The sequence below is a fragment of the Pundamilia nyererei genome, unplaced genomic scaffold (genome assembly GCF_000239375.1).
Source record: "Pundamilia nyererei isolate P.nyererei 1_Seehausen unplaced genomic scaffold, PunNye1.0 scaffold00008, whole genome shotgun sequence".
In the NCBI taxonomy this organism is placed as follows: Eukaryota; Metazoa; Chordata; class Actinopteri; order Cichliformes; family Cichlidae; genus Pundamilia; species Pundamilia nyererei.
The window spans coordinates 825,882-842,830 of record NW_005187409.1 but is presented as its reverse complement, the minus strand read 5'-3'; positions in this window follow the sequence as shown (position 1 = coordinate 842,830).

Genomic DNA, 16,949 nt, shown 5'->3' with positions numbered 1-16,949 from the left:
TGTGAACCCTAGAGATGGTTATGTGGGAGAATCCCAGTAGATTATCAGTGTCTGAAACACACGCCAGCCTGTCTGGCACAAATCTTCAAAGTCACCTAAATGACCTTCCTTTCCCATTCTGATGTTTTGTTTGAACTTCAACAGGCCGTCTAGATGTGCAGATGCATAAATTCATTGAGTTTCTGGCCTATGATTGGCTGATGAGAAATTCGCATTAACAAGCATTTAGACAGGTGTACCTAACAAAGTGTCTGGTATATTATATTGTATAATGCTATATTTTATTAGTGCCTGAATGGTTTTTTTTCCTATATAGTTATTAAAATTCCATGTTTCTCTAGGTTAATATTAAAAAACAATGCAAAATCCATTCAATTAGTGTAATTAATTATTGTTACCATGTTTAAACAGAAGCTCTTCTTGCTCATTTACTTCTAATCTGGCAATTCCCACCTCCCTTGTCCAAACATCTCACTCATTCATAAAAATGTCCACACAAGCAGCTAACATTGTTTTCTATGTCATTTAGCCTGATTATTTTGCAGCTAATTATACAGACATACTCAAAAGGTCTCTTTTTGTGACACTGGGTCTCAGCAGATAATAGATTTGTGTGTACTTTCTGCTTTTTGGTCTTCTGAACCAAGTCTATATAATAACTTCAGAAAAGCATTTCTCCAGTGTTGTTCTCAGTGATTCCAGGTAACAGGCTTTAATGCCAGCTATTCCCAACTCTTTCATGAAGCAGCTGCAAGTTTTTAATGTCACTGGAGCAAATATCAGTGCAGTGTTTCTTCTTCTTTTATCATGCTTCTCCAGGTCAGTGCTCTTCCTTGACTGACCTTTGTGAGCCTCTCCAGTAGATGCAAAAGAAACATGAAAAGAAGTACATTCACCTGGTAATCGTGATGGCAGGATATAAAAATTGCATTCACTGAGCTAGTGCAAGCACAATGTTAATTTAAGCTATGAATAACTTGCACTCACTGCCCTGTTTTAATTTTTAAATAATCCAGTGACATGTTGCTGCGACCTATTTTTCCCATGTTCCCCCCACTATTGACAAAACCTGCAAGATATATATGTTTAGGAGATGCTGTCAAGAAGGGGGAAAATAGACCCTCTTGCTTTTTCATGACTATTTTTCCAGTGACTGACAAGTATCAACATGAACAGTGTCACCAGATATGTTGTGTTTCACATGGCACTTGTCAAGCCACAGCTTCATCACACTCCCCCAGCCCTCTGTGGTCATTGGGAACACTGCCCTTGAGAAACTGTGTTGCAGCAGTACCTGAGCGTTCAACACAAGCATCACACTCCAATCAGCCTCCACCAGCAATTTTTCTCACAGCAAACAATCAATCATTTTCCCTTACTGTCCCCTTAAATATGTTTCAGCCACCGCCTCTAAAAAGGTTAAAGTGCTTGTCATCCTCCTGATCTGTCTCAGCCATTGGAAATGTTGCAGCTGCTCGAACAGGGATGATGACTTTGAAGAGCTGTCCCTACTTAACATATTTCAGGCAATTAAGCATCTCCAACGGCCAGTGAACGGCATTTTTTTAAAAATAGAATTGCAAATACCCCTCAAGCTGAGTTTCCATAATCATTAGTTAAAATGGTTACATTTACATTGTGTTCGAGTACTTGTAATCACAGGCTGAGTGAGAAATTGTCCAGGCCAATATTACTGCATATCATAAATGTACTACATATACAGTTGCTAGCCAGTAAGTGATGGAAATTTGTTGTACAGAAAATTACATGTCAGCAAGACAATGGACCTGCCTCTTCATCAGAACTCTGCCAAGAATGAAATACAGTATTTGTTTTATTAAAACTCTACATATTCCTCCGGCTGAATGCTGGATATTAATGTTAGTTGAACATTGACGTTTTTTTTACCTGCTTTTTAACATCACGAGTAAGGGTTTCTTGAGTTTGCCTCAGGATTTAGAGATCACCACTTTTGCACTGGATAAATTTCAAACCATTAACTTGTTAAACTATTACTTCAAAGTTCCTGATCATGGCACTGGATCACAGTGGCTTACGCAGCTTAACTTGATCACACTTAATATATAACTTAGCAGGATATTCATTATTATAATGCTCCGTTTCTATTTAGAAAAAACATTTACGTTCTCATACATTGCAAAAACAAATGTATGAGAACGTAGCCAATGTCTGAAATTGAGCATGTGCTACTGAAATGGTAAAGATGATTCTCTGAATGAAATGTCCCCTTTATGAACCTTTTAATCATAAGGTTTGACAACTGAACTTTATTCAATTATTTCTTTTTAATTTTATTCTTGTGAAATATTGGATGCATAAAATACATTAAGGTTCATGCCAGCAGTGTCCATCAAATCAGCTCCCTTTATCAGAGTTGGCAAAAGTATACACATTCTGTACTTAAGTAGAAGTACAAATACTACAGTTAAAAAATACTCCAGTAAAAGTTGAAGTACAGATTCAACTTCTTGCTCAAAGTTAAAAATAAATAAATAAATACCTGCTTTGAAATGTATTCAAAGTAAGAAAGTAAACGGTAGGTCTTTGCATGTTGTTTCTATTTGTGTGCAAAGCTAACTGAACCTTGTACAATATTAATATGATGATAAAATAATATCAGTAGATTGAATACAAACTTTGGTCCAACTTGTTTTAATTATAATCAACATGAATCTGAATTAAAAGAAGGAAAAAAATAGTTTTCTGTTGCCTACATTGTAGAGGGTGACTTTGTCTCTAAACAGGAACATGTGTAAAGTCAGGGATTAGCCCTTTAATATGAGGGCTAATCCCAGAAATATGAAATAACTGCCAGAAATCTTTAATTTTTTTGATAATGAAGTGTTTGTTTAACCTTTACAAAATATATAAAAAATATAATAGATTAGTTTTAATTTGTAACATATTTGCTACATAAACCATATTTTTGCAATTTAGTCATTAAAAATGTGTCATGCAATTTATATCATTCTTTGAGGGTAAAAAAGTTACACTGATGATGTAGAAGTCTCAAAAACTCACAAAAAACACATGTATCAAATACAATACACTTTGCTTTAAAGGGTTCAAATGGGATTCAGCAGGTGGGGGAACCCTAAAATTTGTTGCAATGACTCAGTGTGGGGTAAGGAATTACAAGTCACAATAATTTCTACTGAGAGCTTCAGTAGATTTTCTTGGTGTGCAGGCTTGGCACAGAATAAACGCATACCAGCAATTGAGGTGAGGCTTCTGGGAAATAATCGGCAGGTGATCTCCACAGAACACCAACCAACAAAAGTGTACCCAGGCAGCGGCGACATGGACGCAACTCCCACCTGGACCACGAGGAAAGTCAAGTGACCGAAGCCCGGATGTGTTTGGCAACAGGTGAGCGAGTCAGGGATACTCAGATGGCAGCTACTATTAAAAAAAACAAAAACTAATGTGATTATTGAAATAAAACATTCATTCTGCTACATACTAAAATAAAATACTAAAAACAAAAAGGCACTGGCTTTATGCTCTTTAGGGCTGGATGCTGAAGTACCACAACCGTCACTTATGAACATCTGCAGTCGTTCCGGTGTTGTGGCAAACAAAACAACAACAACTAAAACACTGCTTCCCACTTTTAACCTTAGGTGATAAATGAACAGGACTGCCCTTCATGTGTTCCTGTTTAGGCATAGTTAGGCTTGATGTTTGGAGGCTCGCAATGACGAAATAACGACTCCCTCTAAATCCGTTAAAGCAAAAGTAATGAGCCTGTTCTGAAAATGTAAAGAGTAGAAACTACCGATCTTTGTTTAAGAGTATGGGGAGTAAAAGTCCATTTAAAACTGGACCTTGTACTTGCTGTTCTTGCTGCTGCTGAAACCACTTGTGTGTATGCCAGTGTGACTCAGAGAGGGATGGAGAGCAAGTTTTGGTGTGTCTGATTGCATTAGTGTGTGGCTTGTTTTTCATTGACGTTTCCTCTTATTTTTCTAATTTACCCTAGCTGGAGACGCTAAAGTGGAATGACAGAAAGAGTGAACAGAGTGCTAATCAAGTCAGGATAAGACAGGGTGAAAAAAATAAAAATAAAAAACCTACCCTGACAAAATGTTTGTTTTGCCCCTTTTTTCTACTTATTTCTCCTCTCCTTTCTTCTCCTCTCCTCCCTTAACTCCTCCACGGAAATGACATGTCATTACAGGCCAATCTTCACAGGGACTGTACGTGTCACTGAATAAATCATCCAGACACAACTGGGTTAGAAATGGAGGCCTGTGCCCCAGCATGAAAAGATGCATGTACAGTAAATGTGCATACTCGAATACATGCATGCAGAAACTGTCATGGTAGATGAGTCAAGACCTCTGTGACCTGATTAGAGCAGAACTTGCAATCATTTTAGACAGTTCAATCAAAATATATGTCATTGTGAATGATGCAAGCAAACACCTTGATTTTCTTTCCGATCCTCGGTTCTTTATGCAAGGGTGTCAAAGGCTGATCAAGGTTTGATCTGTAGCAGCGTTAGCACTTTGTGTTGTTTTGCTTTGCCTCTTTGTCACAACTCTAGATGCCGGCTTAATTCTTCTACTGCCTCATGTCTATTTCAGGAAGAATTTGTTTGTTTTCTCCGTGGAAAAAAAACACGTTTTCATTGTGATGCAGCTGAACTTCAGCCTTAGTTGAGAGACTGTTAGTACCTGGTGCTTTGTCTAGGCTGTATTTTTCAGTAGCATGAGTATTTAATTGAAGTGCTGAAATTTTAACAGCTTCATGCGAGCATCAGTGAGTCAGTCAGTGAATGTCACTACTGAAAAATGAATTCATGAATTGTTGAATACATCATATCTCCCAGACACTGCACCCGAATCACTTTACCTCCAGCCCCACCATCAAGTCAAAATTTCACCACTTTTTCCAGTTCTCACAGTGTCCATAGTCTACATGGTAATGAATATTTGACAAAAAAAACATGGAATAATGAAAGATAAACTCAAGGAGGTATTTCTCTGAATGTTGCATTTAGTCCTTAGTAGGATATGGCTGCAAGAATTAACAGTAGTACGGGGAATATGTTCACTTTAAAACCAATGGATCAGCACCATTTAACTCCTTTCGATCTGGGCACAGTAAGTAAACTTTCAAAGGCAGAAAATATAAAATCTCAGGGATGGAAACTCCTTGTGAATCACTTTTAGGACTACAGCTCTTTATACATTAACATCATTTTTTAAAACTGCTCCTTGAACAACTTTTTGTTGTCTTGTTGTTCAGCTTATGAATAAATCTACTACTTGACTTGTTCTCCATCTCCCCTGCAACATCCATGTTTTTGCTGCCTGCCACCGAGAAAAGAAAGCATCTAAAGATCTTCACAATCCACCTACTAGCTTAAGACTGCTGTTCATTTCCACCACCTTAGTTTCTATAACCATCTTCACCATTTTATTCAGTAAATTACATTTTGATCTGTTCTTTATTGCTCTGAATTTGTGATCAACTATTTTTATACCTCCATATCTTTGACAACAATGCAAGTTGATTTTTTACCTTTTAAAACATATTGATGATTTATATTTAAATTAATTGTTTTCCTATCGATATTCACACAACGTTTACATCTAACACAACTGAAACCAAATTCTACAAACCTCTTTATCTGTTGGTTCATTAATTACAGACAAATTAGACGGTAGCAGGACCTCAAAGATCGTATAATTACGATTCCCTATTACATAGTATAGACAGATCTGAATCAAATGTGCTTTACTTGTTTAATCCTAATTTCTGTTTAAATGTATTACTGGTTCAAAATGAGCTGTTTCTGTTTTCAGTTTCATTTTGTGCATAAGACTAAAGTTGGAGTTAAGGGGCTCATTTTTTACGGTTTACTCCATATATTTTCTACAGTTTATACACGTGAATGTCTAAATGGGTTCTTTACTTATGAACTTAGGGTTTTGAACCTGAAGCTGTTTGGGGACACTAAAATCATAATATACATTTCTCTTATATTAAGTGATTGTGCAACCCTGTAGTTCATTGTCTGAAATAACATCTTTCAGTCTTTAAAGGCCACTTTCCTTTGAGACAACTGTCTTCTGAACCCAGCAACCAGCAAAAACAGAAGATTAAATCTTGCTCTATGCCTGAGATGATCATAATAAGAAAAAATCACTGACAAGTGGGGCCAAGAGGAGGAAACAGCCTCAAACATTATGGTTATAATTTATGGTTTAGATTCGATTCAACCATTTTTACTCTTTGGCATCACATCGTGCTCCCTTTGTCCAGTCATCGCATAACAATTTCATGCACTAACAATACTTCGTCTAACATGGATGGATTTTCCAGATTTGCTTAGGTCACTTTGAGCTAATGGCTATGCATAATTACAACAGTATTACACCAATATAGGAGAAAGATATGAAGAGAGAAAGAGGACCATTTACTCATTAGATTACATAGCACAATGTGGCTTTATGATAATGGGGAATATGCCCATTTGTCTCCCGAGTGAATAATAAACCAAATTATTTATAGAAGTAAACAAAGCCTTGTTCTATTTTGAGGTGTGTTTTCTGGTGTGCTCCATTTTCACATGTTAATTGTCAAGTACATCCGCTGGCCCAGAGCATGAAACATAAAGCTTGCTGTGTCTTGTTGGGGAAGAAAAAGGAAATGCAAATTATGCTGGATTTCACTGAGTGTCGTATCTATCTATTTGGAGCCAGATTTCCTGCTCTTATGTGCATCCACTGTGTCATAGTAAAGTGACTGTGTGATTGGCTTACTGGTAGTTAGGTAGCCAATGGTGCTTGTCCTCTGTTCAAGCCCACTCTGGCTGTTTGCTGAGGCACAGATGAGCCACAGTTAAAGATCCTGGCACTTTTCTATGTCAGATTCACTCTTCTTTACGTCTTGTTTGGTAAAGTGAACACTGGAGGAAAACAGGATGCTCAGCTCTGAGGGAAAATGTTTCATCAGAAAACAAAGGGTTGAATCTCTTTGCCTTTTCACACCCTTCACGCACTGACTGTAGATGAACACAGTTTCATAATCTTTGAACTGATGCCTTCAAGAAAATGAGAAGCAACAATATACAAGATGAAAGGGCTTTGTTTGAGTTGTTGAGCTGCAAAGGCCTTTTCAGGGCAAAACTGAGCTAAATTAAAATCAGCTTTTAAGAGCGGCGAAGTGTTGAGCAGATGTGTAACTGTGTGTGATGTTAATGCTTCATCGTGTCATCAAATCCCACACATTTTCAGGAATAAGATTATTACTGAAAAGAAGCTTAACATGTCTGCAGATATGATTGTTGAGATACATGTAGTGATTAAACAAACTGGAAGGTTGCTAGATATAATGCTTTGATTGTGCTCAGGAGTGGTTTTTACTTCAAGTTCATGTGTTTCAAACATGGATACTAGCACCAGAATGACCCTGTATAAAAGACTAAATGAGACTTATGGTAGATAATATCTTACAATCCATCTTATAATGAACTTGCTGCATTCTTAAGGTTTTTTTTCTCAACAGTCTCTATCCGAACCCCCAACAATGCAATGCCCTGCAGACCAGACCACCAATAATAAAATCAACCACAATTCACAAAATAATGTAAGGTACTCTCTGTGGCAAAAGATACTTATAAATTCAAATACAAAACTAGACCTTGGTTTATCTCGTGTCTCCGATCATCTCATGATTATGTTTAAATCCTTGTTGCCCTGCCCTGCTCCATCCCAGCCTCACTCCTTAGCTCAGTGCATAAACCCAGGAAGACTTTTCTCAAACACATTCACACTCACTCACACCTCAGCTGCGCTGTCTTCCTGTACTGACACTCTTTAATGCCTCTTACTATGGCACTGGGGACTATGTAGCCCCCTTAAAATTAAAAAGACTTAAGAGAAGCACCTGGTTAAATGACTCCACCTGCTCCCTTAGACAAGCAGACGGGCTGAGTGGAAATGGAAGTAAGACAAAGTCCAGGTGTCAAGAGAGGTGACTGTGAAGAGGTGTGACGAAAGCCAAGGAAGATTATTGAATAATGAAATAATTAATTAATGTGGATGCCAACAGACCTAAAATAGTTGTCTTTGCTATAAATCTGCTTGAAGTGGATTTATTCAGTGGTGGTCCTGCTCTGTACATCTCTACTGAATCATGAGAGCATTTCCTGAGCTTCTTCACCGACAAAATAGAAAATATAAGAGCTAGCATCTCTCTCCCTGGTTCTGGGTTTGTAGAGCTTCATCCTTCAACATTACCATAAGCAGTTCCAGCCTATAACAACCTCACAACTATCAGAGGTGATCTCACTAATGAACTCTTCTTATTGACCCCTAGACATCTTTCCAGTGCAATGTTTGAAGGAAGCTTTTTCTGCTCTACTCTTGAATGCCTTTACAGAGAGCACAGAATCGGCTCTTGTGAGGGTGTGTAATGATATCCTTCTCAACTCAGTTCATATGCAGTTTAGTCCTACTAGAACTCAGTGTGATTTTCAACACAACTCAATATGACACGCTGATAAGAAACCAAGTGGATGAAACTGATCTTAAGAGCCCAGCGATGAAGCGCTTTAACTCTTATTTAAGAGAAAGAAGCGTTTCGCTCAAAGTATGAAATTGCTCATTTTCCCCCAGTTCCCATTAAATGTGGCATCCTCTGAGGCTCCACTTCAGGACGTCTTCTGTTTTCATTATACATGCTTCCCCCAACTTAGTTTTTGAGAAATATACAGTAACATGTAATATTACTACTGCGCTGATTATGCAACACTTTTCGTCTTGTAGCTTCTTCTCATTTGCCAGCCATTAATTTCAGAATTCATTTAGATTTTTCTGAGGACTTTTAAAGCCCGTTCTGGGTTTAGATCAAAATATATCTCAGATCCTCTGACACCGGTTGTAACATGAGGTCCTCAGCCAAGGGTTTTTTGGTCATCCCACAATCTCAGCTGAGGACTGGTGAGTGACTGGTATTGGTCCACTTTTAATAATTTCCCTGTGCCTAGACTTCAATGTGCGTGTACGTTGTTTTTTATAATGTTTTATCATCGCTATGATTTTTCATCCCTGCGCCCAAAGGACAAGGCTAAAAACAAATATTGGATGCCCATGATTGTAGGGGCCCTCTGGTATGGTTCTGGGAGTGAAATCACACCATGGACCCAGAAACACCTCCAGAAGTCACTGCCTGTGAACACAGTTCACAAATGCAGGTTAAAGCCATGAGAACAGGCCATATGTGAACAGCATCCAGCCATCTTCTATGGCCAGAGCTCATTTAAAATGGACTTTGATGCTGTTTTCCTTGACGTGTACTTTTGGCTATATTACCCTATTAATGCATCTATTCCTTAAATGTATTCTTCTTTTCCACTTTAACTACATTGACTGCACAGGGTCAGCCCCTGCTGTGTTATGCAAAAAGAGTTACTTGAATTAAAAGAGTTTCTCTTACATAACCTTTAGCTTCTCAGCTGTTTTGTTTCAGGAGTACAAGTTAGTGAACACATTGAGGTCAGATCATCATAAGCGTTAACATCAATATCTCAGCTGGGTGTTCGTGAGTTTCGTGTTTCTTCAGTCGGCATTTTCGGTGCTTTAACTTCTAGCAGTGGTGGAGGATTCTCTCTCCAGGTCCCATCAGACTGCCAAGAACAGATGGTTTGGTTGAGCTTTTGGAGAGTTTCTGTAGCACACAGCTTTGATGAGTGACAACAGCATCAATGCCGTCATTGAAAACCGCCTCTAATCTGGAGTCTCAATACACAAGAGGCTCTTAACAGTGCCGGGAGTCAGAGAAAAAGCCACTCGATGCATCTTTGCATGTTTTTCACTCAGAGAAGAGGAGGAAGAATAATGCAAACGGATTTCCTGAGTATTTCCAAATCGTCTCAACACGTGTTTGATGGAAATCATAAGACTACTGGTTTTCCACTAGGTATGCTTTTGCATTTGACAGTTTAATTAACATGTTTGCATGACTAATTTGTTTATCTTTAGGGATCATTTCAACCTTCATGCACCTCCACCTATTTTGGGTCCAGCATAGAATACATCTGTTCCTACCTGCGATGTTTGGACACCAAGGTAACACAGGCACATGTCCTAGACATAGTGACATAGATTAAATTTCCCTGCAGGGCTGACATATGGGCTTGCTGCATGCCAGGGTCCTGCTGTGCCATTTTAGACTCCTGGCACACAAACAAGCCTCCAGCACTGATAAAAGCCATCATTTACTCTAAGATTTTTACAGCCTTCATTTATCTGAGAAAACTGGCGTTTTTGTCAGTTCCTCATAAGCCAGTTTTTAGGCTTGGCGTAGAATATGAACTGTTATTTCAATCACTGGATAATGTTCTGCATGGAACAGCTAGCAAAGTAACAAAGTCAAATAGTTTAAATGGCATTTAAATTATTTCCTCTTTTTCTGCACTTAAAAAAGGATGTTTGGGGAAATAAACTACTTTACTATGTTTAGTTAAGTTAATCCACAAGCTTCATACGTGTTTTTTATTTATCTACTTTTTTTTAATGCTGATGCAACCTAAAGCAACGGTCAGCATCCTGCTTCTCAACTTTCTAGGGTTTTTTTTGCATCGAGTATGACTCCAAATGTATTAATTAATATATTTCTTTCCTTCAGTATTGCCTCTCTGTGTCGTTTTCAGTTACCACCTTCTGATTTTATCACATATCCAACTCTCGCACAGTTTATTGATAAATATATTCATGCTCAGCGTCTGTCTGCTGCTGCCTGCTGCTTCCAGTTAAAGCTGTTAGTCAGCCTGATTTCTCTGAATAGTGTGACATGTTTGAGTTGATTTCTGGTTTATAACCAAAATGACAGGTTGTTTTTTTTATATAATCGTCCTTCCAGGAAAGATGAAAGTCTAGCTCTCAAGCTTCATATTTTAAATTCAGACAAGAGAGTGATATTGATTTTTGTCACCTCTCTAATGTGTTGTTTTAAAGTAGTAAAGTATTGTTTTAATTATGAGTGACATGTGGGTTTTGTTTGTGTTTGCTGATGACTGTTTGCCCATGTATATGTTGCTACAGCGATGACTCAGTGCATCAAGCTGCCGACTGCCTGGACTCCTTAACAACACGTCCAGTGCGCTCTACCAATCTACTAGCTCCACACACAGATACACAGAGTTCTCCTGCCTGTAAAGATACTCCAGCTCTAACTCCATGATGGACCTTAAAGCATCCTGACATCTGCACCAGGCTTGAACAACCTAGTTATTAATGCAAGACACTATAAGGTTGTCTACAGCAGTCCATGCAGTGGATTTCTGTGTCTTGTGTCACCTCATCTGCTCTGATCCTCCCTGACCTACAGAGTGTAAATCCTGTCATGCAGCTCATGTTGTCTTGATGCTTGCTGTGTCCACAACATTTAAGTGATGGTGTGAGAAACGAGTGTGAGCGTAATGAAGAGCAGACGTGTGAAAAATGGAGGTGTGAGTACGTGTTAGAATGTCGCTGCTAATTTGTGTGTGAAAGTCGTTTTTGTGGCATCTTACTATTGGTTTTATTTTTCAGTAGCAGCCAATCAATAAGGTGCGCAAATATGGCGCACACCCACCCTCAAAGCTTAACTCAGAGTCAACTGGCTAAATAAATTATTAAAACCTATTTTCATCCTCTATTTTCGCTGGGATAATCCACACCCCACCTGTAGAGGATCTCCAACACTGGAGCTCGCCTTACAGTTTGAGAAGCATTTCTTCAGGGTGATCATATGGGACAAGAATAATCTTTGGATGCTTGTGGAGTAACCTTTCATGTCACGATCACTGTTATTTCAGCTACTTTCCTGCCCTGTAATCATCAATTTTGAACATCTCTAATGGAGACGCATATTTTACGTGTGATATGTTTATGTTCGAGCCAACCACATGTGCCACTGTCTCAATATTCAACTCAGAGACGATGCATAACAAAGTTTTACAGTCTCACATAAACTGGGATGCCCTAGCTTCCTCTTGATCCAGTTTCCATCTAATGAGTTGAGTGAATGATTGTTTAGAAGTAGACCTAACAGAAGGAAGCCTGTCTATTCTTAGAGGAACAAACATTTCAAACATTTTGTTTTAGACAAGTGTGAAAGGATTAAACTAGAAGCATCACTGGAATATATTGCACTACTTTGAGTTTGCAGTTCATTCACCTTCCTTCTGTCTGCTTTTTTTTTCTCAACAGACTCTTAGGACACACCTATCCATTAAAACAATATTAGCCACTACCTTTATCTAAGTTCAACAGAAAATCCTATTAGGATCCTATTATGCACATCTCTAGTCTGCTTGGAGTCTGCTCAAAGGTGCTGGAAGTCGCTTGGCGTCTATAACCATTATATTTAACATTATAGACGGAGCTTGAAATTTGATTTACATCACCACCAATGCAAAGTTAATATGTTCTTCTTTTGTCTTTTGTAAAAACCCTTCTTCTTGCAGATAGGATTGAAGAATTGTGCAGATATGAATAGTAACAGATGGCTTCATAACTAACTGACAAACAGATGCACAGACTTCTTTTACTTTACATTTTGCCCCAACTTTGGTTTTAACTCTGAAGCAGATAAGTGTTACTTGACAATCAGATTAAGATATTATTACATTTTATGGCATCTGTTTTGAAAGAAGCAAGCCTGGAAGTTGCGTCTACTTCTTTCACTCTTGTCTCTCTCTTATAATGTTTCCGGTGTGATTTTCTCAATCTGTGGGACCAAGCTTCATAAGAATAATGATCATTGTGTTACTAGCACCCTTTTTGTGCCTATAGCAGCATTTCGATGTTTCAAAGACACCCTGCGTCTCGGTAATTAATAGCAAGATGCCACTGGTTATGTGCATGTGTGTACAGATTAACCCCAGGGAGGAAGAGGCTCTTCTTTCTCGCCCTTTCAGCGAGAAGCTGTTTGGTGTGTGAGTCAGTCTGGTGAAACACTGGAATTTCTGAAGGTTTTGCCGCATCAAGAACAGGAGACAACAGGGAGGCAATGCAGCACAGACACTTGGAGAATACTTGAAATATGAAGGAAAGTCAGACTTACCCTCGACAAGGACACCAAATTATTTAGTACATCTCTCAAATAAGGGAGATCTGTCCTGCCAGTGGCACACTGACAAATCTACAGGTTTCTGTAATGGGGAAAGTTATTGGCAGCTTCTTTATGACAACCAAGCGGTGGATATTTCCCTCCCTTTTATTTACTCATGAGAATCAAATGTCTTCAAAGAGCCAATCTTAGTCGAGCAGCATAATTGGATTTATTTATTTTTTTTACTTGCTTTACTTTTTTTGCTTACTGTATTGATCGACCTGGACTGAAGGACTATACAAGAAGGTCAGGTTCCCCTTTCAACCTCTGTATTCTCTGGTTTCCACTGTCTTCATTTTGTACGTTCATAAAAATAAAATTCTAACATTTCCTTCTAGTTTTTGTGAGCTTTTAAAAGGGAACATAAGATGAATGCCAATTTGTGTTATTTTTGACTCTCTTGAATTTCTTTCCTGCAGTGTCACTTCCCAAATGGACAAATTGCAAAGAAGAATCATATTAATGCTGCTCATAGGTGTCAACTGTCAGTTTGAATAGGATCAAACTATGAATTTTCTTATTGTTGAAACAAGGAATACTTATTATTTGAAAATTCACACATTGTCAAATCCTTCATATTTTGCTGTGGAAACAAGTGAGTGCAAATGGTTGCCTGTCTCTATGTTTTAGCCCCGCAACAGACTGGCGACCTGTCCAGGTTGTACCCAACCTCTCGCCCTAGCTGAGATAGGCTCCAGCCCCCTGCATCTCTGATAAGGGTAAACCGAAGAGAATGGATGGATGGAAGATAACTTAGAACATAACTACAACCCTTATCTTTTCTGTTGCATCCATATTCATATTCTCAGCCCAAATTCAATAACTGTTTCCATAGCTTGCTGTTTGCTTGCTGTTTGCTTGCTCTTTGCTGCTTTATTGCTGCACCATTTTAAAAGAGCCTTTTGGTTTATTTTGCTTTTTCCCTGCAAGCACATGTCCATTCATACCATTCAGTACACAGGGCTTATACAGAAAACAGGCATGATTAAGCAGTCAATGTCTTAATGGTGCAATAAACAGCATAAGCTGCAAAATGGGTCTAGAATTAGTAAAATAGTCTGTTTGCAGCCAAAGGTGGCTTCATGGGAAGCAAATGTAGCTAAAACCTGACAAAACATCTAAAGGTGGTGATTCTTCTGCTTATTCTTTATATCTGCCCATTCTTAAGTTTACCATCCACATTTATTTTACTGGTTGATAAATGTATTTTCTGTAACATACAGATGAGTATACATCTACTATCTACAAGACCTGAGCTTAAACCTTCCCAAAAGGCAAACCTCTACCGCCATCTGTTGGGGAAATTTATTATTCTTAGCTTTATAACTGTCAGTTCTCATCTCTCTGAAGGAAGGCACTGCACTATGTGAAATAGCATTTGAGACTTTGGCCGTTTTGCTATGGCTGTTCTTGCACGCCTAGTTTTGCTTTAGGAGTATTAAACATGTGTGATATAATAAAAATGTTAACACCAACACTAAACACCGAATGCCTGTAAAATATCATGCAATACATATTACAGATCTTTATGGAATTTAATAAAAAGCTCTTTTTCACATAAACGCTGGAGTGGTTCTTGTGAAATCTGGCTTCAGTGTTTTTGAACAGAAACTCACCAGTGTGAACTCACACCTTCACAGTTAGAATTTCTTTTTCACACAGGCTTTTTCAGCTTACACAGAAGTTATCACATCCCTTATCATAGCATCAGCATCACATTTTAAACTGAAGCATGTCTTTTTTGCACAACTGTGTGCATAAATTCAAATGAAAGGATTAACAAAATATGAAATGTTTTAATGAAAGACTATGTTAACTTGTTCACTTGACCTTCTGAACCCAAGTTTCAAAACTGATGCTGGATTTTTGAGGCTTAATGGTAAACAGTTGGACTGATTCGGATGAAAGGATTACTAGACCACGATGCCAGTCTGAGACTATCAAAGGCTTTCATTCTGAACTGCATCTAAACATCCTGATGACATTGTTTCTCAACTACCTCCTTCCTGTTGAGGGATGAGCTCTTGAGAAGACCACAATGGATGAAAATAATGAAAAGCAGTTTGTCTGACCTTCTTACAAGGACCTACTCTGTACATCCTAAGAGTAACATGTTACCTGCCATTGAAACAACAGCTCATAGGGCTGTTCTCCAAGACCCAAAGTATATAGTGGATTACTCCCCATACCCATGGGATGTCTATAGCTAAAACTGTCAGAAAGGAAAGTGTGTTTGTCTCTTTGAGAGATACTGGATTTTACACTGGATTTTAAAATATATGTAGTTGTTGAAAATATGTTACTATTTGTGCTGGCGACACCCCTCTTACACGCTTAGGAACACAGGTAGCCCATGTACTGATACTGTTACTGTCATTTGCATTTCTGTGTACATACTTGGTCATTCGAGAGGCACTAAAAGTTTGCTTGTATTTCACACAAATAGTTTATTTGTTCTGCTTCAAATATGTAGACTGTGATGTCCTTCCAAGAGTGGTGAGTGCTGTCAAACTAACATTCGAATCAAACTACGGTTCAGTGGGCGCAAAGAAAACTGAATATTCAACTGCTAAAAAGGTTTCAGGTAAATTCACCAACCAAGGTTAAATAGTGCCTCTTTTTTACGGACATTAACCAAATATTATTGGGCGTATAGAAAAGGGACTGTTCAAAAAATTCATTAAAAGCCCCAAACTGCCATTGTAATTTGGGGAAATATCCTAGCTGTCCACAACAATAAAAGTTCACAATATGATATGTTGGTCTGTTGATGGACTCATCCATGAGAATATTGTACAGTCTATATACAACTGGCTTTGGTCAATTGAAAAACACATTTCAATGACCTGATGGGGTTTGTGTTCCAAACCTGTGCAGTGTGTCTGTAATGTCTGCAAATGAGAACTCAAGACACTGGCTGCAAAGAAAATCCTGCCAATATTCTTTGGCAATACTGGTTCCCTCCAAGTAACTATATAAAGTGTTGTTTTGGTCTGTGGGCACAAGAGCTGAAAGCCTCTGACATGGCAATTTTAGGTTCCCCTAGCACTTTATAATACGGCCTGCAACTAAGAGTGATTTTCCCTAGAATTAACTCGAATTTCCATGTATTTTACCTGGTTATACCATGTAATAAAACAAACATGTACATACAAGTGATACACTAAACTACTGGAAAGAAGAAAAAATCTACAGTGTAAGTAATTTTAAGTAGTGCATAAGTCATTTTTAGCAGCGTGTAACTAGGTATATTACAGGGAAAAATAATAATTATAAGTTGTGTTTAAGTAGTAGCAGTTCAAAAATAATCTTTAGTAGTATGTAATTATTGTAAGTAGTGCATAACTGCCAGATAGTTTACAGAAAAGAGGCATGAATTATAATGTCATTAATTTGAATTAGTCTGCAATTTCCAGGTATTTTTGTGGAAATAACAGTTAAAATTTCCTCATTTTATAAAGTAAATATGCGTTAGCCTTAGTAGCATGGGCCACATTATGTAGCTAACCTCGTTTTTTTTACACATTTATTGTGCACTATATTGGTTCACATCGCAGATGTTGTAAGTTTCAATTGTTCTTTTATGTTAGACATAAAAATGTGATAAGGACTACTCTTTCTTTTCTACTTACAAGAGAAAAACCACAGCAGCAAACACTGCAGGGCAAAGGTCCACCAAAGGTCCACAATCATGGAGCCAAGTCAAACTTCCTTACACAAACATTTAAAAGAAGTCTGGTGAGGAACTTTGTCGCATGGAGTCACACAAACCACCTGCAACTCAACACCTCAAAGACTAAGGAACTGGTTGTGGACTT